At 46.0% G+C, this 25,246-nt stretch overlaps 2 pseudogenes; both read left to right on the top strand.

The window, feature by feature from the left end:
- The window catches only part of LOC138072344 (olfactory receptor 5W2-like), a 150,556-nt pseudogene that overhangs the window by 42,025 nt on the left and 83,285 nt on the right, over positions 1–25,246 (top strand).
- On the top strand, positions 5,158–20,940 carry LOC138072342 (putative serine protease 47; annotated as a pseudogene).

Below are 25,246 nucleotides of genomic sequence, written 5' to 3'. Positions count from 1 at the left end.
TAACTTTGAACCTGAGGCTGGGTGACAGGAAGTTCCGCTACAGATTACCCCGGAGGGACTAGTCTCTCTCCTGAGGTTCCGGGGGATATAAAGGAACATAAGGAGGGAAAGTTTGGGGTTAGTCAGAGGGCCCCAGAGCAGTAGCAGGTTCTGGGAAGTAGGTGGGGCTTGATTTTTCCCCACCTGAGAGTTGGGGAAGGTTGGGAGGGGATCATCTAAAACATCAGAAGTGTTTACTGATTCCCTAGGTTTTTTTTATTACAGGAGCAAGATAGAGTAGGGTTTTGGTAAAGGACCATGAAACCCTTTCTCCCCTTTTTGTTTGTCAAAGTGACCTGTGGGATTTTAGTTTCCCAGTGAGGGATCAAACCTGGCCCCTCAGCAGTGAGAGCTTGGAGTCCTGACCACTGGACCACCAGGGAAATCCCAGGAGCATGAAGGCTTGAACATAGGGAACCTCAATCCATTCTTCCATGTTGCAGCAGAGAAGAACTAATTGCAAGATGGCATTATAATTTAGAGAGCCGTTTTCAGGCCATTTTCAAAATGCTTTCTCCACTTTCCAACTTATATAAGGCCCAGGCCATGTTACAATAGAGTTTTAAGTTTTTCCCTTTTCAGTCTGTCTATTTTGAAAAAATTTCAGGTTTTAAAGATATACCCAGGAGGTTTCTCTTCTGGCTTACATCCTCACATGTTGAATAACCTGCAATCCAGAAAGAGCGCTCCTAGAAAGGTAGTTCAGTGTCCTGGAGACACTCACCTGGAGGCTTTTGCCCTATAATAGGTTTTCTTATGCTGGGGGTGGTATTCCGCGAGTGTGAGCATCTGTGAAGCCTAGGATGTGGGCTGCTTGGAAGTGACCAGCACAACAGGTATTCTGTGACATGGTATGTATGGGCTGCCAAGGCCTGGAGTGAAGGGAGTCCCAGAGGTGGAAAAAAGAACTCCTGAAGGACCTGGGAGCTGAATGCAGTGAAAACTGCCATGACTGACAGGACTTGAGAGCCTAGAGGTGGCATTATTCCCACAGGGGATTTTTTTTAGGTTGTGAAAGAATAAACAGCAGAAGAACCCAAAACCCTTTCCCCTATTTGCCAGCTACAGTAACACTGGGGAGAGCCTGATAACCCATCTGACACAGGCAACAGTGAGTTTGGACAAGGTTTCCCGTGTAACTTAACACACTAAATGAGCACAGTCGGTTTAGGATCTCCCTTTTGGATGCTCCATGGGGCCCTTGAAGCATTTCAAAGTTTACTAGAATTCAAAAGAATTTCAACCAGAATTTGATGTTTGGGAAATCTTTCAAAATTTCAAAAAGTTTTAAAATACCCAGTCAGAGAGAATCATAGGTTGCTGTGAAACAATTATTCCTTGAGCTAAAAAAAATTCAAAAGTACAGATCACTTAACATCACAGAAACTCATAATCTGTTATCAAAAGCAGCGTTTCAGGAAAATTTCATTCTCTTATGAAAGAAACCAAATCCAGTCTCCTATCAGCTTACTCTTAATAAAATCCATCTATCTACTTAAATGTAATCCAACTTTAGACAGTTCCAACCTCATACAAAATTCTTTTCTCGATGTTCCTTTCCCAGAAATCCTCTGCAATTTTCTGTAGCCACGTTTTGTACCTTGTTTTATCTATGCAGAGCTAACCAGCTCTAGGACAAAATCACCTCTTTCTTTTTATTAATAACAAAGTATATTTCCATTCCTCATACCTTCTTTTCTGAAGACATACATACTATTTTTCTTAAGCCACCCTGAACTGCATTTTATATTAACATTCCCTGATTGGAATATCCCATAACTTCTAGAAACACATATCTTTCCAAAGCACAATTTCTTTCCTTGATGTGCTGCAAGACATGTGTCTAATAAAGCCAAACATCTTTAGTTTCTCTCTCACAAGAGAAAAGAATAGGTAAATTTAGACCTGATTAGCAATTAAAGTTCCAATATTTCATTTCATTTAAAATGTCCTGAATGCTCAGTAGATTACCATTCTTTAACTTAATTTGGTTTCAAGTTACCAAAAGTAGGAGGAACTATGCTAGATGGACATTTCCAAAACATAATCATTCCCATAAAAGTGTGAATGTGTTAGTCACTCAGTTGTGTCCAATTCTTTGCAACCCCATGAACTATAGCCCGCCAGACTCCTCTGTCCATGGGATTCTCCACACAAGAATACTGGAACGGGTAGCCATTCCCTTCTCCAGAGGGTCTTTCTGACCCAGGGATGGAACCCAGATCTCCTGCCTTGCAGGAGGATTCTTTACCATCTGAGCCACCAGGGAAGCCCAATTATTCCCATAGGATTTACTGAAAACTCTTATCCCAGTCATATTTACTTAGAAGTTTAATCATATCAGGTTATTTTCCTCAATGACAGATTTTACAATAGAAACAATATGTACTTATTGACTTCCAGTAACTCTAGGTACAATAAAAGTATTATACTTATTGCTGATAATACAGAGAAGTCTGTGTTGATTAAACCCACAAACTTAAGCCAGACCATTTTTACACCACCAGAGACCTCATAGTTTTCCTGCTTGAATTCTAAAAGGCCTTTTATTTCCCCTCAGTATGGGGGACTACAGATGTATTTCCTGAGAGAATCCTGGCCAAATAGGCTTCCCAGGTGGTGCTGGTGGTAAAGAACCCGCCTGCCAATGCAGGAGACATAAGGGACGCAGGTTCAATCCCTGGGTCAGGAAGATCCCCTGGAGTAGGAAATGGAAACCCACTACGGTATTCTTGCACGGAGAATCTCATGAGCAGAGAAACCTGGCGGCAGAATAGTACACTGCAAAGTCAGAGGATAATGATACAGGCTCCTCTCTTCCTTTTTCATTCTTTGTAAACTCCCACTAAGTTGGCTCAGTGGGTAAAGAATCTGGTTGCAATGAAGGAGACACAGACAATGAGGACTGTATTTGTATTTCAAGGCATAGGTGAACCACCAGGCCCACAATGTCAGCAGAGACTTGCAGGAGCAGTTGGACAGACAAACCTCAATGACAGAAACTTAAAGACACAAACAAGAAGTATTCAGGATTAAAAGGATGGGAGATGTAAAGGGAGGAGGGACAGAAAAGACTGATAAAAGAGAAAATGACAGAAAGAGACTGCAGTTTCAACCACCCCCTGTGAGTGTCTGTTTAGGCACCAACCTATGTGCTTCCAGAAAGGGCCAGTTAAGGAGGGCGCACCCTGTGCACGGCCCACTGGAGTGATCAAGCCTGGAAACCAGCCAGTTGTACGTTGACTGTGGGACTCTAACCCACAGGTGGGACTCACCCATGTGTACACCAGTATATGGGAATCCGCTGCAGCACTTCAGCAAAGGGCCCCATGCCCCAGTCTGTATCAAAAGCAGAGGAAAGGTAAGAGACATACAGAAAACAAATTGCAAACTGGAAAATGTAATTCTAACATTATCAATAATCACATTAATGTGAATAAATACTCAAAATTAAAGACAAAGGTTGATAGACCATATTTTAAAAAACAGGATCCTTATCAATGTCAACTCTATAAAGTGGAGCAAAGAAAGAAAGGGAGAGAGAGAAAGAGAGGAAAGAAGGGAGGAATGGAAAAAGAGAAAAGAAGATAGGAGGGAAAAAACTAAAGGAATCCAACTTTAAATGAAAAAGAACTTTTATTGCAGAAGACATGATTGCATGTGTTAGGAAACCTCAATAAACCCACCAAAGCAAAGTAAAACAAGATGAAACAGACCGGGATAAAGAAAGAAGTTTAGAAAGTTCATAGGGAGTAATATTTCCTATAAAAATGAATTGTGTTCCTATATACGAGGTACAAAAATATGAAAAGGGAATTAAAATAATTTCATTCAGAATAGCATGGAAAATGATACAATACCTAGCAATTAACATAATGAAGAACTATGAGATCTGTACACTGAAAACTACAAAATATTGCTGACAGAAATTAAAGATCTATCCAAAGAGAGAAATAGTTCTTGTTCATGGATCAGGAAATTTCATATTATCAAGAAAGCATTTCTCTTCAAATTGGTCTATAAATTTAATGCAGTCCCAATGAAACTTCTGGCAGGCTTTTTTGGGGGAGTTGAATTTGACAGCTGACCTAAAATTCAGAGGGAAATGTGAAGAATTCAAATCAGCCTAAACAATTTGGCAATAGAATAAAGTTGGAGAACTTTTATTATCTGATTTCAAATTTTACCATAACATACTAATCTAGACAGTGGATGTGGCACGGGAAAGGAATATAATTCAATGGCACAGAATTGAGAGTCCAGGAACAGAACCTTACTTTGTGTCATGAATTGATTTTCAACAAATGTCCTAAAACAATTCAACATGAGAAATACTAGTCTTTCTTTTTTAACCAAGAAAAGGTACTGGTACAAATGTAGCCACAAGAAAGACCAAAAACTAAGAAACAGAAACTTACTATATCACACTAGGCAAAAATGAACTAAAACTTGATGATGGCTTCAAATGTAAAAAACAACCTTTAACATTTCTCAGAGAAACATAGGAGAAAATCTTCATGATCTCTTAGCTATATCATCAAAAGTATGTTATATAAGAAAAAATTAGTAAATTAGATTTCATTAAATTAAACACTTTTGCTCTTCAAAAGCCACTGTTAAAAGACAAGCCACAGCCTTGGAGAAAATATTGCAAGTCACATATTTGATAAAGAATGAAATCTTACCATTTGTGTCAACATGCATGGACCTAGAAAACATCATGTGCTCTGTTCTGTGCTAAGTCGCTTCAGTCATGTCTGCCTCTTTGCGGTCTGTGGACTGTAGCCCTCCAGTCTCTTCTGTCCATGGAATTCTCCGGGCAGGAATACTGGAGTGGGCTGCCATGCCCTCCTCCAAGGAATCTTCCCAACCCAGAGACTGAACTTCTGTTTCTTAAGTCTCCTGCATAGAAAGGCGGGTTCTTTACCACTAGCGCCACCTGGGAAGCCCAGAGAGTATTACGCTAAAGTGAAATAAGTCAGACAAAGACAAGCATTGTATGATGACACTTATATGTGAAATCTAAAAAATAAATGAACAAACATAAAACATAAGCAGAGTTATAGACACAGAGAACAAATAAGTGGTTACCAGGAGAAAGAGGATTGAGGGGGAAGAATGCAAAAGCTGAGGGAGATTGAAGTTTCAGCGGTAAGAGTTCCATGGTGGTCCAGTGATTAAGAATCTGCCTGCCAATGCAGGGGACACGTGTTCAGTTCCTAGCCTAGGAAGATAACACACGCTGTGGGGCACTAAGCCCATGCGCCTCAATTGCTAAAGCCTCCACACCCTAGGAAATGTGCTCCACAAGACAAGCCACCATATGAGAAGCACCGCACCACAACAAAGAGCACCCCCTGCTCTCCACAGCTAGACAGATCCCGCATGGGGCAACAGAGACCCAGCACAGTCAAAAGGAATAAACAAATAAACAGTATTTATATAGATGCAAAATAAATGAGTATGAGATGGGTAAGAAATGTCCAGTGTGGGTAATAGAGTCAATAACTATGGAATGTCCTTGTATGGTGATGTAACTAACTTATCATTTTGAAATGTGTAGAAATAGCCAATCTCTATGTTGTGCAACAGGAACTAACATAACATTGTAGGTCAAGAATACTTCAAAAACAAATTCATAGAAAGAGATAGATTAAACTTGTGGTTACACGAGGCCAGGAAGTAGGAATTGGATAGCCACAGTCAAAGATACACACTCCCAGTTATAAGGTAAATAAGTACTAGGAAAGTAAAATTCCCAGTTTTAAGATACATAAGTATTAGGAATGTAATATACAGCATGATAAATATAATTAATACAGCTCTCTGTCATATATGAAAGTTGATAGGGTAAATCCTGGCTTCTAATCACCGGGAAATACATTTTTTTTCCCAATTTCTTTCATTTTGTACCTATGTGGTTTCTTTAAATTTATTGTGATGACCATTTCATGATGCATGTAAGGCAAATCACTATGCTATGCACCTCAAACTTAAAAAAAATGAAGGAAAAAAAAAAAGAATGGACTAAGGTTAACATCAATGTATCAATATTGGCTCACTAGTTATGATAAATGTACTGCAGTAATACAAGATCTTAACATTAGGGGAAACGAAGTGAGGGGGATATTGGAAGTCTTTGTATTATCTTTGCAGATTTTTCATAAACCTAAAACTATTCTAAAGTAAAAGGTTTATTTAAATACAAATATGTATTTTTTTAATTTACTGAAAATCATTGAATTGTCCTTTGTAATAAGTGAACATCATGGTATATACATTTTATCGAAGTAGAGTTGTTTAAAAAGTTATTAAGAAGATCAGGGTGGGATTGGGGTTAGTCTGGGTGGGGTTAGTCTGGGGCGGGGCCAGAGTAGGGTGAGGTCAGACCGGGGTCAGTCACCCTGGCAACAGACAGGGAGGCGGGGATCCCGCAAGGTCTAGGCCAGCCCGCAGCTCTTCTCTGGCTGCTGCTCGCTGAACGTGGCCACCCTGGAGCTGCGAGGTTCCCAGCCAAAGCCACCCCCCGGCCGACTGCAGGCGATGGGGGAGCATTGAGGGGCGGCGCTCCGACTTGGCGAGCACGGCGGTTGGCTCCGGGACCTATAGGTTCGTTGGGACCTCCATTCGGGCCAAGATCGCCTAGCCTACGGGGCCTGAGGGCGGCCGGCTGTGACCAGGGCCTGTGTGTCCTGAGCCACTAAGCCTCGCCTTTTCTCTGCCCTTCCCTCCTACCAGACAGCCCAGAGATCCCCTCCACACTGGTGGGTCAGGCCCTCCACTGTGAGGCCTCTGGGTGGGAAAAGACCCAATCCCTTTGTGGGGCTGTGGGAGTGGGGACTAGCAGGATCTGGCCCAGAGGTTGGTGGCTGGGTGGAGGAAAGTTCTAGGACTACTGAGCGAATAGGCCTGAGTCCAGGGACCAGGGGTCTCATTCCCCTCACTGAGGCCCTGGGAGCCCAGGCCCTAGACCAGGATGCCGGGCCTCAGGGGGCCTGGGCACACTCCTGCCCTCCAGGGTGTGAGTCCCAGAACCAGGGCCGTCCTCATTAGCGCACTCCTTCTTCTTTTAGAAATGGAGACTCCTGCAGAGCCACAGAGGGGAGTGAGCTGCTCCAGATCACACAGCATCGCAACTTCTGCCTGCAAGTCTCCCTCCCCAAGACATGGGGTAGAGTGAAGGGGCACAGGCCCTTAGAAGCCGCGGTCTTGAGAAAGTAATGTTGGCAACTTCTGGGACCTTTAGCTCTTTGATCTACAAGACATGGCACTGAGGCGTGCTAAGTGAGGGAAACGAGGTCTGAGTCATGCCCAGTGCTTGGCAGCCTTGCTCAAGGATGTCCATCTGCCTGGAGATGCTCCTGTGAGCTGGTCCCCCCGGACCCCTGGGTCCTTATCCTCACAGGGCTTGATGGGTTGTGCTCTGCTGCCCGGTCCTCAGTGGCAGCCCGTGAAGGCAGGGTCCAGGGAGCCCTGTCATTTTGGCTAGGCTGCTGGAGGCCTGGCCTTGATTTTCCCATATGTGAAACAGGGAGGCTTTCCTGGCGGCAACACTTGGAGTGCCACCAGTGTCTCTATTAAAGGCGGCAGGGGAGTCTCCGTAGTGTGCGGGAAGTCCAGGGTGATGGGGAGGACCTATGGTGGCCGGGCTGTGGAGGCTGTGGTCCCAGGGCTTGCATGTCTGTGGAGCTATGCTCTCTAACTCCAGCTGGCTCCTTTCCGCCGCCTACTGCTTTCTCCAGGATGTCTCCTTCCTAGGCTGCCAGCACAGGTGCTTGCAGGGGAGGGGGATGCAGGGGAGGACGAGGAAAGGGGGATGGTGTCCCGCGTTAGCTGCTCTGGGCTTTCCTCTGGGCAGTCTGTGGCCTTCCGAGGCGTGTCGTTCCTGCCTTTGGCCTGTGTACCCTCCGCCTGGACTGTCCTCCCCGCTCACCTGCCCAGATCCTCCTCATGCTCTGCCCTCAGCTCCTGTGTCCGTCCCCCAACACAAGTGTGCCTCAGGAGAGTGGCAGTGTCAGTCCTCGCTGCCATTTGGTGTGGACCCATCTCAGATCGCACCTTCTTCTCAGTGCCCCCTTATTGCCAGGTGTCAGACTCTAGATGGAGGCCTGGGACCACATGGGTGGCCAGCAGCTGAACGATTCTTCCTATTAATCCTGCGAAACTGTGTGCCCAGGAGGAGTCATGGTCACTGGTGTGCATGCAGGGAGCCGTGGTGCCAGGCTGCATAAGGGGGAGGTGGGCTCCCTGGGAGAGTGACAGGGCTGCCCAGGAGTCAGATTCATCTAGTCTGATTTACCTGGTGCCTATGGGTCACCAGGGAGTTCAGGCGCCATAGCCCAGGTGTGGACCCTGGAGCTCTGAGGGCTCAGAGTCCATTGGCACCCACTCTGTGCCATGCTCCGTGCAAGGCCCTCTATGGCATCAGGGGTGGTGAATCCTTCCTCACCAAGTCTCCATCCTGTCAGAAGAGAAAGCCCAGCATGGATGAGAAGAGCAGAGCACATGGGGTGGGGGGTCAGGAGATGTGTGGAGAGGGAGGGCTTGCTGGAGGGGAAGGGTTGGGTGAGGGGAACTTGAGAGAGGGTCTCCAAGTAGATGAGCTGTGAAGACAGTGAGGGAGGAAGGACGTTTCAGCACCTGTGTTGGGGGAACAAGGCAAGGTTCTGTTTCGTGCCGTCATTTGCTCATTTATTTAACGAATCTTTTGCAAGTCCTTGTGACTCAGTGGAGAAGCAGGCTTTCGGCAGGTAGGTGTTGAAAAGGGATGGTCAGGAAGACTGTGGGGCCAGAAGGTGGGTTGTATGGAGTCTCGGGAAGGGTAAGGTTAGAGCTGGGACTGATCCAGAATGTCTGCCGTGTACAATCAAAAGGCCTTCATTTGATGACCCCACAGAGTTTTCCAGAACAAGGATTCAGTGCTTCTCCAATTCTAGTATGTGATGGAGAAGCCAGCCACATGTTTGACACTATAAGTAGGATATCAATTAGCCTCAAGAAAGAAGGCCTCCTGAGCATTAGAAATGGGGAGACAGAAGCTGTCTGGCATCAGGTGGAGCGGAGGGGCCCAGAGGGCTGCGGGCAGTTAGATGAGGATGCAGGGAAAGAGCTAGTCCCCACTTGGAGATGATGGTGACGGTGCGCCTTTCCTCCTCCAGGAAATCCAAAGCCCCAGGGAACTACGGAGTTTTGTTAGGAAGCACCCAGCTGTACCAGTGCACCCAGCACACCCGGGAGGTGTCTGTGAGCCAGATTATCACACACCCAGACTCCGAGAAGTTACATCCCTTTGGGAGCGACATCGCCATGTTGCAGCTGCTCTTTCCTGTGAACTTCACCTCCTACACCATCCCTGCCTGCCTCCCAGTCCCTGGCATGACGCTCCCCAGGGACTCATCCTGCTGGACAACTGGCTGGGGGATGCTCAACGAGGAAAGTGAGGGGGCGTGGGGGAGTGGGGGGGGATGAGAATGGGGAGGAGGAGGAAGGGGAGGACAGAGGAGCAAAGAAGGGAGGTATGTCTCCACTTGAGGGGTCCCCAGGCAAAGGTCCCCTTGGCCCACTATGCTTCATTTCCAGAGGACTGGACCATTCTAGTTCAGTTCTGAAAGTGTGTGATTCTAAGGCTTTGGTGTTCCCTAAGTGTAAAGCTCTGAAGTCTGGGAATCTTTGACTTTGCAGTCAAGAATCTGAGTTCTTGAAGTCTTTCTGGTTCTTGATACCAAAGTTTAAATCAACCATAGATCTGAATGACTTGATCCAACTCAAAGATTGTGGTTGGGACCTGACTCCTTCCAAGTCACTGACAAACTCTCTGATTTCCCAGTGCCATAGGAGGCGCTTGGGAAAAGTGGGGAAAAAAAAACTCAAGTATGACCCCTGACCTCTGAGGCTGCCTGATCAATTCTGAACCTCACTTTGCTCTTCTCCCTACCCAGTTCAGTCATCTACTTTGTAGGCTCATTAGGTGAACTGAATGACACAGGAAAAAAATTGAGTTTCTTAAGTTTGAAAGTGGAGAGATGTAGGCAAAAACTTACGAGCAAGAGTTCTATTAAAGAAAACTTTAATGATTTGGTGAAATGCTTATGATGCAAAATTAGGGAGGGAAAGAGTACTTATTTGTAATTGTTAAGTTGGGTCATAATTTGATATGGTGTTTCTCTGCAGAGGTACTACAGGCATTTTGAACTGATGCTGTTTTCATTGAGTGGGATGTTCCAGCATCTCTGGTCCCTGCCTGTTAGTATGTCACTAACACGCCCTAATCATAGGACAAACAACCAGGTCCACAGCATTCTCACACCACACAGACACACAGACACACAGACACACACACAAACAACACATGTATACCACGCTTCACACATACACACACGCAACACATATATACCATACTTCACACACACACACACACACAGGCACAATACAGAGACACAGACACAACACATGTATTTCGCACACACAGATACACGTACAGCACATGTATACACCCTTCACACACACACACACACACACACATACACACACACACACACACACATACACACACACACACACACACACACACACACACACACACACAGAGACTGGTTCCTCCTTGAGGACAGGGACCCTGTCTTTCTTGTTTCGATATCCCAGTCCATGCCCCAGGCAGGGCCTGGCACCTGGTAGGTATCCCACTGCTGCCCCCGGGTCTTTCTTCCCTGGACCTCCAGACTGGTCTCAGCTCCCATCCTGTGTGCTCTGTGTTACTCTCCTTATAGCTGTCTGAGTATTTGCTTTAGAGCAGGAGTCATGCCAGTTCCCTGCTCATTACCCCCAATTCCTTCTCATTTCTACTTAAAATAAGGTCGCAACTCCCTGCCTTGGCTCTCAGGCCCCATTCCTCTCTCTCATCTCCTCCTGCGTCCCTCGCCCACACTACCCCAGCCAGCAGGCCTCCTTCCTGCCTTGACTATTTCAAGGCCATTCCCACCTCAGGTCTCCACCTCGACTGTCGACTCCCTGGACGCGTTTGCTGTCCTGACTGACCTTGCCATGACTCGTTTCTTTACATATGCAACTCAGCTGCTCCTCTGAGGAGCTTTACTTAATCATGTGAGCTGAAACAGGCCACCCCTGATAGCTCATCTTCCTGTTTTGTTTCCTTTACACCCCTTATCATGTCTCAAATAAAGCTCCTTATTTATTCCACGCACGCTGTCTGTCCCAACTAAAAACACTCCTCTGTATCATTAGTTAAAAGATGCTTAACATGAGGACAGAGGAATAAATGAGTAAACTGAATGAAGAATAAATGAGTGATAGGATGAGAGGATGGATGGTGGGAAGCTGGGAGGATGAGTGGGTGAAAGGGAAGATGGGTGAAAGGATGGTGGGCAGAGAGATGGAGTGAGTGGGTCTATTGATGGAGGGGAGAATGAAGAGATGGATGAAAAGATGAGTGTATAGGCAAATGGATGGAAGGGTGAGTGGGCAGATGGGACATGAGGAAAGATAGGTAGGTGAATGGAGGAACAGGTGGATGGAAAGCAATGTTAGTGATAGACAAAAGGTGAGTGGATGGGATGGTTTGACAAAGGATAGAGAGGTTGGTGAATGGTTGCTAAGCACCACTGAGCGGCATGTGTTGGTGGGATTTGCCTTTTCCTTTTGTGGAATAGGAGTGTGGCCTATTGCTATGAAAGAGGTTGAATAGGATGAATTTGGAAAAGTTTGAGAAACAGGGGAGGGCTTATTAGGCATAGATGGAAGACTGAAACAAGGATGAAAGCTCTGCTGTGCAGAGAAAACCCCATGTTGGGGGGCAGTGCTGACTGGTAAGGCAGAGCTCTGAAGCTAGGCTACAGCATCCTTCCCTGATTTCCTCCTTATCCTCACAGCACCTCTGCTCGAACCCTTCCATCTCCAGGAGGGTAGGGTGAGCTTCATTGAGAACAGGTTCTGTAAACTGTTATATGGAGATGGAAAAGGCAAGACTGCTCTCCCCATGTGAACATGCTGGGTGCTGGGGACTTCTTGACAGGAAAGTCCATCTGCCAGGTGAATAAGGCCCTTTCTGTTTTTCCCTCACCTATTCTCAGGGCTTCAGTTTCTCTGGGAGAGGGGCTGTGTTGCCTCTGCTCTCTTTGTGGAGCCCCTGTCTAGTCAAGGCTCTGGTTTTTCCTGTGGTCATGTATGGATGTGAGAGTTGGACTGTGAAGAAGGCTGAGTGTCGAAGAATTGATACTTTTGAACTCTGGTGTTGGAGAAGACTCTTGAGAGTCCCCTGGACTCCAAGGAGATCCAACCAGTCCATTCTGAAGGAGATCAACCCTGGGATTTCTTTGGAATGATGCTGAAGCTGAAGCTCCAGTACTTTGGCCACCTCATGTGAAGAGTTGACTCATTAGAAAAGACTCTGATGCTGGGAGGGATTGAGGGCAGGAGGAGAAGGGGATGACCGAGGATGAGATGGCTGGATGGCATCACGGACTCGATGGACGTGAGTCTGAGTGAACTCCGGGAGTTGGTGATGGACAGGGAGGCCTGGCGTGCTGCGATTCATGGGGTCACAAAGAGTTGGACACGACTGAGCGACTGAACTGAACTGAACTGAACTGAACTGGGACTTCCCATTTCCTCCCTCTGTGAGTCTTCCTGGACTCCATCCCTTGGCAGTGTCCCCCAGGCCAACTCCCCTTCCTAAGTTCCTTGCGCATGAAGGCATCTACAGCATCTATTCTTGAGGCATATATTAAAGTTTTTACTGAAGTATAACATACATACAAAAGAATATATCCATGCTCTTTTCATAAGTTGGATGAATTTTCACATAGTGAGGCCACACGTGATCAGTACCCCAGAGGCCCAACTCACACTTCCTTCCTGTCACCCACACCCAACAGAAACCACCATCTTCACCTTCAATACCTTAGATTAGATTCTGAATGTTCTGTAAGTAGAATTTATTTCCAGTTGTCAGTCTTCCTTGTCTTAATGTTAGGCTTGTGAGACTCATCCATACTGTTACCTGTTCAGTCTCCTTGCTCTACAGGACTCTGCTGTGTGCGTTGAATTTGATGATCAGTTACACTCTTAATGGAGATTTTAGTACTTTCCAAGTTTTTCATTTTATTTCACTTCCAAGTGTTTCACCTTCTATTTCACAGAAACCCTTGAGTAGAATTGTTGGAATAAAAGGTATGCGTATATTCAGCTTTGGCAATTATTACCGAACATCTCCACAGTGGTTCACCATTTCCACGCATTCAAGCAGTGGATTAGAGTTTATATTCTCACCAATACTTAGCATTTTCCATCTTTTCTCATTTTAATAGACTGTTGTGGTTTGCGTTTTCCCAATGACCAGTTAAATATACTTTCACATATTTATTGTTATTGGATATCTATTTTATGTAAAGTTTCCTTTCGAGATTTTTCCGCCTCTTATTTTTCTGTGGGGTTCTCTGTCTCTTCCTTTAGGGGCTCCTTATGCATTTTATATACTCCAGATGTATGTCTGTTGTTGGCTGTTTGTATTTTCGTGTATTTGTTTGCTTCTCTGTGGGTTCTGTTTGTTTTGCTTCGCCTGTGTTGGACCTTGGTTGGGGCACACAGGCTCTTCCCGCAGAGCGTGGGCCTCTCCCAGCGGTAGCACGCAACGTCCAGAGCGCACGGGCTCAGTAGTTGCAGCGTGTAGACTTAGTTGTCCCGTGTCATGTGGCATATTAATTCCCTGACCAGGGATGGAACCCATGTCCTCTGCAAGGAGGGAAGATTTTTAACCACTGGACCACCAAGGAAGCCTCCCTGTTGGATATTTTAATTGTGAAGCTTTCTTTACACTCTGTGTAGTGCCCTGTTTTATAGATGAGAAAACAGGCCTGGAGAGGACAAGTGGCTACCCTAAAAGAAGGCAGCACAGCATGGGCCCCTGTGTTTTCACTTGAAGCCTAACATGACCTCCACCGCGTCGCCCTCAGGGCCGAGCCTCCCAAGCTGGCATCATGTGCCAAGCTCTTCCATGGCCCTTTGTCTGCTTGCCTGCTGGATATCCATAGTGCCCTTAAGCTAACTCCTCCTCTCATTTCTCAGGATGAGGACACCACTGAGATGGACCCTGAAGAGCCAAAGCAGCATATAACCACCCCCCCTGCCTCTCTTAGCCTTTCAGTCACCACCTGAGAGACTCCATCTAGATTCATCTTCGGCCATATCACCTGCTCTGGCTCCCATCCTCCAACCCAGGCCCCTCTTCTCTCCCTGAAAGTGCCTCCCGCCTTGCACAGGGCACCCAGAAACAGGTCTGAGTAGAGACAGACCACAGGGGCACTCAGTGCTTAGACTGTGGGGCAGAAAAGACACGGTTCCAGTATTCAGTCTGTCATTTCCTGGGATTGTGACCTTAGCTGAGTTTCCTCACCCATGAAATGGATTTGCTAAAGCCTCCTCTTAATAAGGCCCTGTAGGAAATTTGGTACTGTACTGGCATTCAGGGGGTACTTAGCAAGTCTTGGCTTTGAATCTCCTGGCCTGGCCTGCCTCCATCTACCTGGATTGTCCCTGCTCTTCTGGACCTGTCTTAGACCTGTCCTCTCACCCAGTGTGCAATTCACTGCCCTGGCTCCACTCAGCATACACAAAACCCACACACTCACACACCCACACTCAGTTTACTCTGTCTTTTCAGTAGTGCAAAGCACAGCTCACTTTCCATGGGATATACTAGTGGTGGGGCTTCCTCTGCCTTCTGAGAACTCCCGTGGGGTCAGGAGGCTCCTGGAGCCCTTCCCATCTCCCTCATACTAGCCCAGAGTCCACCATAATATCAGCAACCACAAGGCCCATCTGCATGAATCCCTGAGGCCTCGAGTGTACAGGGGCCTGGCCTTCTCCAGCCTTAAAGAGTGCAGTATGGGTGCACTGTGGGGTGAGCGGGCAAGGGCACCTCAGTTAGGGACCCCAGAGGAGAAGAGCTGAAGTGATGATGGCACATTCTCAATGTCCAAGAAGCCCTGGTGTGACTTTCTTGGTGCTTTGGTGACATCACCTTAAATTGGTGGCTCAGACAACAAAATGTATTATCTTACATTTCTAGACATCAGAGTCTAAAGGCAAGTTGTTGGTCTGGCTGCTCCCTTCTGGAGGCTCTAGGAGAAAATGTTTTCTTGCTTTTTCTTTTTTTTAAAATATAAATTTATTTATTTTAATTGGAGGTTAATTACTTTACAAAATTGTATTGGTTTTGCCATACATCAACATGAATCTGCCACGGGTGTACATGTGTTCCCCATCCTGAACCCCCTCCCACCTCCCGCCTCGTACCACCCCTCTGGGCCATCCCAGTCCACCAGCCCCAAGAATCCTGTATCTTGCATCGAACCTGGACTGGCAATTCGTTTCATATATGATATTATACATGTTTCAATGCCATTGTCCCAAATCATCCCACCCTCTCCGTCTCCCACAGAGTCCAACAAACTGTTCTATACATCTGTGTCTCTTTTGCTGTCTTGAATACAGGTTTATCATTAACATCTTTCTAAATTCCATATATATGCGTTAGTATACTGTATTGGTGTTTTTCTTTCTGGCTTACTTCAGTTCAGTTCAGTTCAGTTCAGTTCAGTCGCTCGGTCATGTCCGACTCTTTGCAACCCCATGAATCGCAGCACGCCAGGCCTCCCTATCCATCACCAACTCCCGGAGTTCACTCAGACTCACATCCATCGAGTCCATGATGCCATCCAGCCATCTCATCCTCTGTCGACCCCTTCTCCTTCTGCCCCCAATCCCTCTCAGCATCAGGGTTTTTTCCAATGAGTCAACTCTTCACATGAGGTGGCCAAAGTACTGGAGTTTCAGCTTTAGCATCATTCCTTCCAAAGAAATCCCAGGGTTGATCTCCTTCAGAATGGACTGGTTGGATCTCCTTGCAGTCCAAGGGACTCTCAAGAGTCTTCTCCAACACCACAGTTCAAAAGCATCAATTCTTCAGTGCTCAGCTTTCTTCACAGTCCAACTCTCACATCCGTACATGACCACTGGAAAAACCATAGCCTTGACTAGACGGACCTTAGTCGGCAAAGTAATGTCTCTTTTTGAATATGCTATCTAGGTTGGTCATAACGTTTGTTCCAAGGAGTAAGCGTCTTTTAATTTCATGGCTGCAGTCACCATCTGCAGTGATTTTGGAGCCTGCAAAAATAAAGTCTGACACTCTTTCTTTCCACTGGTTCCCCATCTATTTCCCATGAAGTGATGGGACCGGATGCCATGATCCTCGTTTTCTGAATGTTGAGCTTTAAGCCAACGTTTTCACTCTCCTCTTTCATCAAGAGGCTTTTGAGTTCCTCTTCACTTTCTGCCATAAGGGTGGTGTCATCTGCATATCTGAGGTTCTTGATGTTTCTCCCGGCAATCTTGATTCCAGCTTGTGCTTCTTCCAGCCCAGAGTTTCTCATGATGTACTCTGCATAAAGTTAAATAAGCAGGGTGACAATATACAGCCTTGATGTACTCCTTTTCCTATTTGGAACCAGTCTGTTGTTCCATGTCCAGTTCTAACTGTTGCTTCCTGACCTGAATATAGGTTTCTCAAGAAACAGGTCAGGTGCTCTGGTATTTCCATCTCTTTCAGAATTTCCCACAGTTTATTGTGATCCACACAGTCAAAGGCTTTGGCAGTCAATAAAGCAGAAATAGATGTTTTTCTGGAACTGTCTTGCTTTTTCCATGATCCAGCAGATGTTGGCAATTTGATCTCTGGTTCTTCTGCCTTTTCTAAAACCAACTTGAACATCTGGAAGTTCATGGTTCATATATTGCTGAAGCCTGGCTTGGAGAATTTTCACCATTATTTTACTAGCATGTGAGATGAGTGCAATTGTGTGGTAGTTTGATCATTCTTTGGCATTGCCCTTCTTTGGGATTGGAATGAAAACTGACCTTTTCCAGTCCTTTGGCCACTGCTGAGTTTTCCAAATTTGCTGGCATATTGAGTGCAGTACTTTCACAGCATCATCTTTCAAGATTTGAAATAGCTCAACTGGAATTTCATCACCTCCATTAGCTTTGTTCATAGTGATGCTTTCTAAGGCCCACTTGATTTCACATTCCAGGATGTCTGGCCCTAGGTGAGTGATCACACCACCATGATTATCTTGGTCGTGAAGATCTTTTTTGTACAGTTCTTCTGTGTATTCTTGCTACCTCTTCTTAATATCTTCTGCTTCAGTTAGGTCCCTACCATTTCTGTCCTTTATTGAGCCCATCTTTGCATGAAATGTTCCCTTGGTGTCTCTAATTTTCTTGAAGAGATCTCTAGTCTTTCCCATCCTATTATTTCCCTGTTTCTTTTCATTGATTGCTGAGGAAGGCTTTCTTATCTCTTCTTGCTATTCTTGGAAACCCTGCCTTCAGATGCTTATATCTTTCCTTTTCTCCTTTGCTTTTCGCTTCTCTTCTTTTCACAGCTATTTGTAAGGCCTCCTCAGACAACCATTTTGCTTCTTTGCATTTCTTTTCCATGGGGATGGTCTTGATCTCTGTCTCCTGTACAATATCAGGAACCTCCTTCCATAGTTCATCAGGCACTCTATCTATCAGATCTAGGCCCTTAAATCTATTTCTCACTTCCACTGTATAATCATTAAGGGTTTGATTTAGGTCATACCTGAATGGTCTAGCTGTTTTCCCTACTTTCTTCAATTTAAGTCTGAGTTTGACAATACAGAGTTCATGATCTGAGCCACAGTCAGCTTACTTCACTGCCTCACTTCACTCTGTATAATAGGCTCCAGTTTCATCCACCTCACTAGAACTAATTCAAATGTATTCTTTTTAATGGCTGAGTAATACTCCATTGTATATGTACCACAGCTTTCTTATCTGTTCGTCTGCTGATGGACATCTAGATTGCTTCCATGTCCTGGCTATTATAAACAGTGCTGTGATGAACGTAGGGGTACACATGTCTCTTTCAATTCTGGTTTCCTCCGTGTGTATGCCCAGTCGTGGGATTGCTGGGTTGTATGGCAGTTCTATTTCCAGTTTTTAAAAGAATCTCCGCACTGTTCTTGGAGAAGGCAATGGCACCCCACTCCAGTACTCTTGCCTGGAAAACCCCATGGACGGAGGAGGCTGATAGGCTGCAGTCCATGGGGTCACTAAGAGTCAGACATGACTGAGCGACTTCACTTTCACTTTTTACTTCCATGCATTGGAGAAGGAAATGGCAACCCACTCCAGTTCTTGCCTGGAGAATCCCAGGGATGAGGGAGCCTGTTGGGCTGCCATCTATGGGGTGGCACAGAGTCAGACATGACTGATGTGACTTAGCAGCAGCAGCAGCAGCCACACTGTTCTTCATAGTGGCTGTACTTGTTTGCATTCCCACCAGCAGTGTAAGAGGGTTCCATTTTCTCCACACCCTCTCCAACATTTATTGCTTGTAGACTTTTGGATAGCAGCCATTCTGACTGGCGTGAAGTGGGACCTCACTGATTTTGATTTGCATAATGAGTGATGCTGAGCATCTTTTCATGTGTTTGTTAGCCATCTGTATGTCTTTTTAGAGGCCCCAGCATTCCTTGGCTCATGGCCCCTTCCTGCTTCAGCAGATCGCATTGCTCCTCCCTCCGCTCCCGCCATCACACCTCCTCCTCTGACTCACACCCCCTGCCTCCCTCTTTCCTCATGAGTACCTTTGTGTTTATGTTGGGTTCAACCCGATAATTCAGGATAATCTTCCTATTTCCTGTTTCTCAACTCCATCACAGCTACAGAGTGCCTTTTTCCATGTAAGGTAACGTAGCCCCAGGTTCTGGTGATGAGGATGGCCGTCTTTGAGGGTTACTTTTGGCTAGCCACACCATGTACCCTTCTCTTTTCTTCAAGTCACCACTTCCCCCACCCCTCCCTCTCAGCTGGAGAGCTGGCTTCCTATTTCACTGAGAACTTCAAAGCATGTAATGGGGCTAGGTGCCATTCATCTTCCCAGTCCAGCAGGCATGTTGCATCTCTCCTGAGCTCCTGGCCCATTGTAGCCAGTCCTTCCTGAAGCTCTGAGTGTCCCGAGGCTCCCTTGCTCCATGTCATATCTCCACTTTCACGGCTCTCATATAAATGTGTGGTGGCAATCTCCTTCCCACTACTGCCCAGTTTCTCTGCCTCCTTTCCCCCAAAGACTCCTCCTAACAGCCCTGAATCTAACCCACTCTACCCAGGGATGTCCCAAGTACCACCAGAGCCATATGGCCAATGTCCCCAGGAACCTGTCTTGCCAGAGACATCCATGGTCCCAAATCCTCCTCCCACTCAGCACTTGAGCAAGCCTCACTGCCATTTCCTGGGCAACAGGACCAGCCAGCCACTCCACTCTGCACTGGTCCCCTCCCCTCCCACCTCTAAATGCTGGAGACCCCAGGGCTCTGTGCTCAGCCTGCTCCTCCCCCTCTGCACTTCTTCCCTGGTTGGTGAGATAGACTCAACTTTGACAGGTCCTGTTGCCTCTTTCAATGTATTGTCCCAAATCTGACTGTTTGTTACCACCCTGACCCCTCCCCACGCATAATCTCTCACTTCTCTCCTGTAGCTGCCTCCAAACCAGTTCATTCTCCACAGAGCACCAGAGCAATCCAGGTGCTAGACTTGACCTAGCAGTTCTCCATGGGCGTCAATTCCAACCCCCACCATAAAGGCCCTGGGAACCTGAGTCCCGCCTTGCTTCCCACTTGTCATTGCTCTTCCACGCACCTGGCCATCCCTCCTCTCCTCGTCTGCACTCACTGCTCCCTCTGCTCCAGCATCAGAAAGTTGGGTTGTCCTATTTGGAATCTCAGCTCATGAAAGCTGCATGCTTCCACCCTATGAAACGTCCTTCCCTTCCTGTCCTGTCCCTTGCATGGCTTGCTTCCACATGTCACATCTGACAATGGCAGTCTAGTTGGATTCTTTACAAAAGCTTCATGAAAGAGGAACTTTGTCACTTCACCCCTGTGCTCAAGGGCAGAAGCTGCTCTGAATGCTGGATGTGTGTGTTGAACAGGTGCTTGAAGGGGACCAAGCACAGCCATGGCCCATGCTCCTCTATGTACCTCCAACAATGAAACCTTCCATTTGGCTGATGAAGTGAGGGAGTTTCCACCCAGATGGTCCAGCCCTGACAGCATTTCAGGACTCCAATAACTCCCAGAGGCTTTCAGGAGATCCTCAGCTGCTCCTTGAGCAATACAGGCTGCCTCTACCAGGCCTGGGTATGGGCAATTTCTGAAGAAACTCAACCAAGAAGTTGAGAGAAAACTAAAGCCCTGACTAAATGAATGAAAAAGGAAGATGACTCCGGTGGGGATGTGCTGCTGCAGCTCAGAGTTTGCAAAAGCCAGGTCTGCAACAGCTTCAGCTGGCCAGTCTCCACTCACAGACCAGCTCTCTTGGGTTCAAATCCTGCAGCTGCCCCTTCTTGGCCTTGGAGAGTGCTTTCTGCTGGACCACCATGCCCTTCCTGGGCACAGCCTCCATACTGATGGATTTACATTTGTGATTATTCTGAGGGTCAATCAGGAACTTCCTGAAGCATGATTCCAGTGCTGACCTGCATGACTTAATCAGACTGGTCTGAGTGGGATGCTGGTGTCTGGAATTTCACAGCGGTCTACCCAAGTGAGGCTGGAGGGCGGAGGCTCATAAGCCCCACTTTGCTACCTGGTCTCCTCAGACCTGGCTCAGTAACCCACCTGAACTCCCATTTCTTTCCTAGAGTGATTCTGGGGGGCCCCTGGTCTGTGACTTCACTAGTTCTGGATTTTGAAGAGGCTAGCCAGCTGGGGCCTTTACTGCTAACACCCCATCTACCCTAGCATCTTCACCAATGTCACCAACTGGACCGACGAGATCCAGAGACACACCCCTCCCTGAGCCCACATCTGCTGTCCTCCACAGACCCAGTTTCCACAACAGCCTCCTCACTAGAACCTTCCCACCTCCCCTCCCTCAACCCCGTCCGCTCTCAGTGGTCCCTTCTTGGCTTTCCTGTCCACCAGCTGTGACCCCCACAAACCAAGCTTGAAAAACCAAATAAAAACAAATGAAAGACTCATCCTGATCCTGTCTTTGGGCCCTATTGCTCCTCCTGATCCTCAGCACTCACCCCTTCACTTGAGGTTTGTCATCTGACTCCCTGGACAAGGAAACAGCAGCTCGCAGGAGCATTAGAGCAGGGGGAGGGCAGGGGTGAGGACACTGGAGTCCAGCAGGGGGGAGAGAAGGACGTCTCCGCTTGCATGCACCACTCCTGCTGTGGGAGTGCACAGACTTTGGAGGAAGTACATCAGTCAGCTCCAGCTGCCATAACAAATATCACAAGCAATGTGGCTTAGACAACAGGAACCTTCCTGGCCCTCAGCCCCACATGATAGCTCCCTTCTGGCCAGGGGCCCAGGTCAGCCTGTCCCAAGGTCTCCACACACCTTCAGCAGTAGAAGCCTAGTGTCTCCTTTCTGCCTAGCGGGACTCAGGACTCAGTGACCCTGCCTATAAGCCTTGAAGCAATGCTCTCATCATCCTTCCTGCTAGTCTGCCTGTCACAGAGTCTGTGTAGCCAGTAGGATCCCAGGAAGCCTCACAATGCACTTGCCCCAGTCTTCAGAATCCCTGATAATCTGGTAAAGTTCCCCTTTAGCACATATCCAATATGGACTAGATGCTATTCAAAAGGTTCAGGCCAAATTCTTTCCAGTCCTGGCGTTGCCCACATATCCTGGACTCTCACTGGCAGATGAGCACAAATGGACTCACAGGGACTCTCACATGGATCCCACTGGCTGGAGCCAGGAACTTGCGCAGGAACTCCCTCCCCTAGATGAGCTTGGAAGGCCTCAAGAAAGTGTCTTCCCAGCGTCCACGTATTTCCACAGTCCCTGCCTCTGGCTGGAGTTCTACCCCTGAGGGACCACCATGCTTAGCTGTGTGTCCACCACCAGCATCAACCCTTAAGAGCCCAGCAGTCTCTGGAAGGGGGAAGACTAGCATTCCCTCTCTTGGTGGCGGACTCAGTTATGGATCCTCAGGCAAGACTGCTCAGGGCCCTGGAGTCAGTGAGCTACGACCACACCATGTGGTCCACACACATTCTCCAGAAGATCAGGGGAGCTCAGGCAGTTCAGCTGCACTAGTAGCCACTCCACTGCTCCCAAGTTATTATTTTCCTCCCAACCCCAGCAGCCCCAAGCTGTCTGTGCCCTGGAGCCTGGCCTTCATACACCTCATTTCTGGAGTTAGGTGGTTCTCTCTTCCTCCTGGTTGTCCTTAGACCTCTAACCAGGGGATCCCAACACATACCTCATCCGCATAACAGATGGACCAAAGGTCAACTCCAGCCCAGGCAGTTCCCCATTGCCTGAAACTGACTCAGTGCTCAGCATTATCTTGGTTTAACTGCTTTTTAAAGATGAATGGAAGCCTAGCAGGGTTAAGTAGTTTTTCAGACATGACACAGGTAGATTAGTGGGAACAGGAATTCAAATCTCGATGTTTCTTACAGAACTTGAATATCTTTGTTCTTTGTACTCCTGCAGACTGTACCCAGATGCCTGTTACCCTGTGTTCATTTTCCTGGAATAAATAGCCAGAAATACAATTGCTGGAGCACATGGTAAGTATATATTTAGTTTTTTTTTTTTTTTTTTAAGAAACAGACAAGCTGCTTTCCAGAGTGACTTTATGATTTTACATTTCCTTTAGTAACACTATGAGAAATCCAATTTCATGACATACTCAACTAACAAGTTAATTTTCATTTTAGCTGTTCTAAATCAACATGTGATTATTCTCACTGTGTTCCTAATTTGAGTTTCATTAATGACCAGGAGTTTTGAACATCTATTCATGACTCACTTGCCAAACACATGTCCTCTTTGGTGAAATGTCTCTTCATATCTTTTCCCCATTTTCTAATTGAATTGTTCTTCTTTTTACTGAGTTTTAATCATTTTTTCTACACTCTAGACACAAGACTTTTCTCAGATGTGTGACTTACAAATAATTTCTCTAAACTCATAGCTTCTTCTCATCCTTAACAGAGTATTTCATGTAGAAAAATACTGAATTTTAGTAAAATCCAATTTTATCTTCTTTTATGAGTAATGTTTTTGCTCTCATGTATAAAAACTCTTCACCAAGCCCTAGGACCCAAAGATTTTCTCCTACTTTTCTTATAAAAGTTTCAAAATTTAAAATTTTGCATTTAAATCATATTGAAAAAGAAAGAGAATTGGGAATCCAGAACTCCGGTTTCTTTCCTCTTCTTTGTTACAACTGTGTAGGAAATTTGTGCTTAACTCTTGCCCAATATCCTCACAATTTCTAACGTTTTTCCCAACTCTAAATCTGAAAGATTTCAATGATATATATATTGGATACTTTCACTGGGTTTTACCAGTCACTTGAAGGAAATGATTTGTCCATCTAGATATTTCCCAGGCCTTTAGTACTCTTCAGTGCAAAAATATCTTCTTATATGCACCTAACTTTTATTTTTTGTTCTCTGGATTAACTACTCTGTGTACTCTCCCTTGACCTTAGTTGAGAAGACGAGGTGAGATAAATTTAAAGAAAATCACAGTAAACTTAATTTTAAAAAAATTAAGGGTTGAAGAAATTAACAACTTGAAGACATTTCTCACTATTTGAGCTTTTCTCATGGGAAAATATGATATTATTCTTAACCAGTAACTTCAAACTAGAGGAATGGGGATGTAATATATTGTATCCTGGCACTCCAGAAAGGCAGACGTTCTCGTTGATTCTTCCCCTTGTCCTGTCAATCAGTTGTTAAAAGAGTCTCATTCACGGCTCTGAGTAGAGTTTGAATGAGCCCTTACCAGGGCCACTGACATACAAACTGAATTGTGAAAAAAATTAACCCATCTCATGTCTACCATCATCTTGTACTCTGTCAAAACCTTAGACCACAGAGGCAGATATAATTAAATCAGTCCAAAGGTAATTTGGGGAGACAGGCAACAGAAGGGAGTAACTAGAAATCCTTTTACCATGATCTCTGACTATTCATGCAGAAAGGTGGGGGCAGGTAATGTTTGCTGAGAAAAAAAAAAATCTCTGGATATGGAGCACAGACCTCAGATGACCGATCATATTCTACTGAAGTGTGGAACATTAGAAGTACAGTGGGATCCCATGCTTATGTCTTGTAGAGTTTGCAATCTGTCTGCTTGGAGGCTCTCAGTATTGTTAAATACCAGGGGTTTTAAGAGGTATCCTGTGAAGCAAAAATGGTACTAATCTTGCAATTGATCACTAAAAGAATCTGATGATCGAAACTTCTTCAAAAGTATTACCAGCCCAAGTCAATAAACTGATTCTGCTACTATTTGTATTTTTTTTAGATTTGACAGCTAAAATTCTCAAATATATAATAAAAATGAAAGGGAGCATAAAATTATTCCCATGCTACTGCTATCTCAACTGAAACTGACCCACATTTTCAAGTCCTGATCAAAGTTATTGATAACAAAAACCTGCAAGGAAACATCTGAGAATCAACATTTATTGAAGTACCTCCATGTAGTAAATAAATACAGTAAGAAAAAATATTCTAGTAAACGGAATGCATTTGGATAGTGTAGGAATGGAGTCAGTAGACAGTATCTCAAAGTGTTTCCCAGGTCTGAAATTCTTTGTTAGGATTGTTCTTTAGTGAAAACTTTTCGCCTCGCAGGGAAAAGGACCTACTGTTTTTTGACAAACATAAATAAGAACCAAGGAACTGCAGTCCAAGAAAAGGCATGAAAACACTTTCCCAGTTTAAGGATATTGTGCTTAGGGTGGAGTTCTCCAAAACTCTTCTACCTAAATGCATGGATTTCACGTGTGCAATGTAGAAGTCACCAGTGTGCATCTCACAAGAGCTAGTTTCAAGAAAAGAGCGCTACGAAGGTTCCCGGTGAGAATCCACGGATACAGAACCTCCCCACCGTGCCCGGACCCTCCACTTCTCCCCTCTCCTGCAGCAGTCTCATGGGACAGTTGCCTGTGTGCCGCGGGTCTGCACACATGCACACACCCACTGTGGGCAGGCAGACGGCCGTTATCCAACAGCTGCTCCCAGTGTCTGTTTAGGCTGTCCCCTCGGGAAGACAGTAGCTCTCGCTGCAATAAGAGGGCGGAGCCCCAACAGCTAACCTGGCTTGGGCGGGGGTGGGCC

This window comes from Capricornis sumatraensis, unplaced genomic scaffold (assembly GCF_032405125.1).
Source record: "Capricornis sumatraensis isolate serow.1 unplaced genomic scaffold, serow.2 scaffold7, whole genome shotgun sequence".
NCBI lineage: Eukaryota > Metazoa > Chordata > Mammalia > Artiodactyla > Bovidae > Capricornis > Capricornis sumatraensis.
This window is presented reverse-complemented; position numbering and strand designations above follow the sequence as displayed.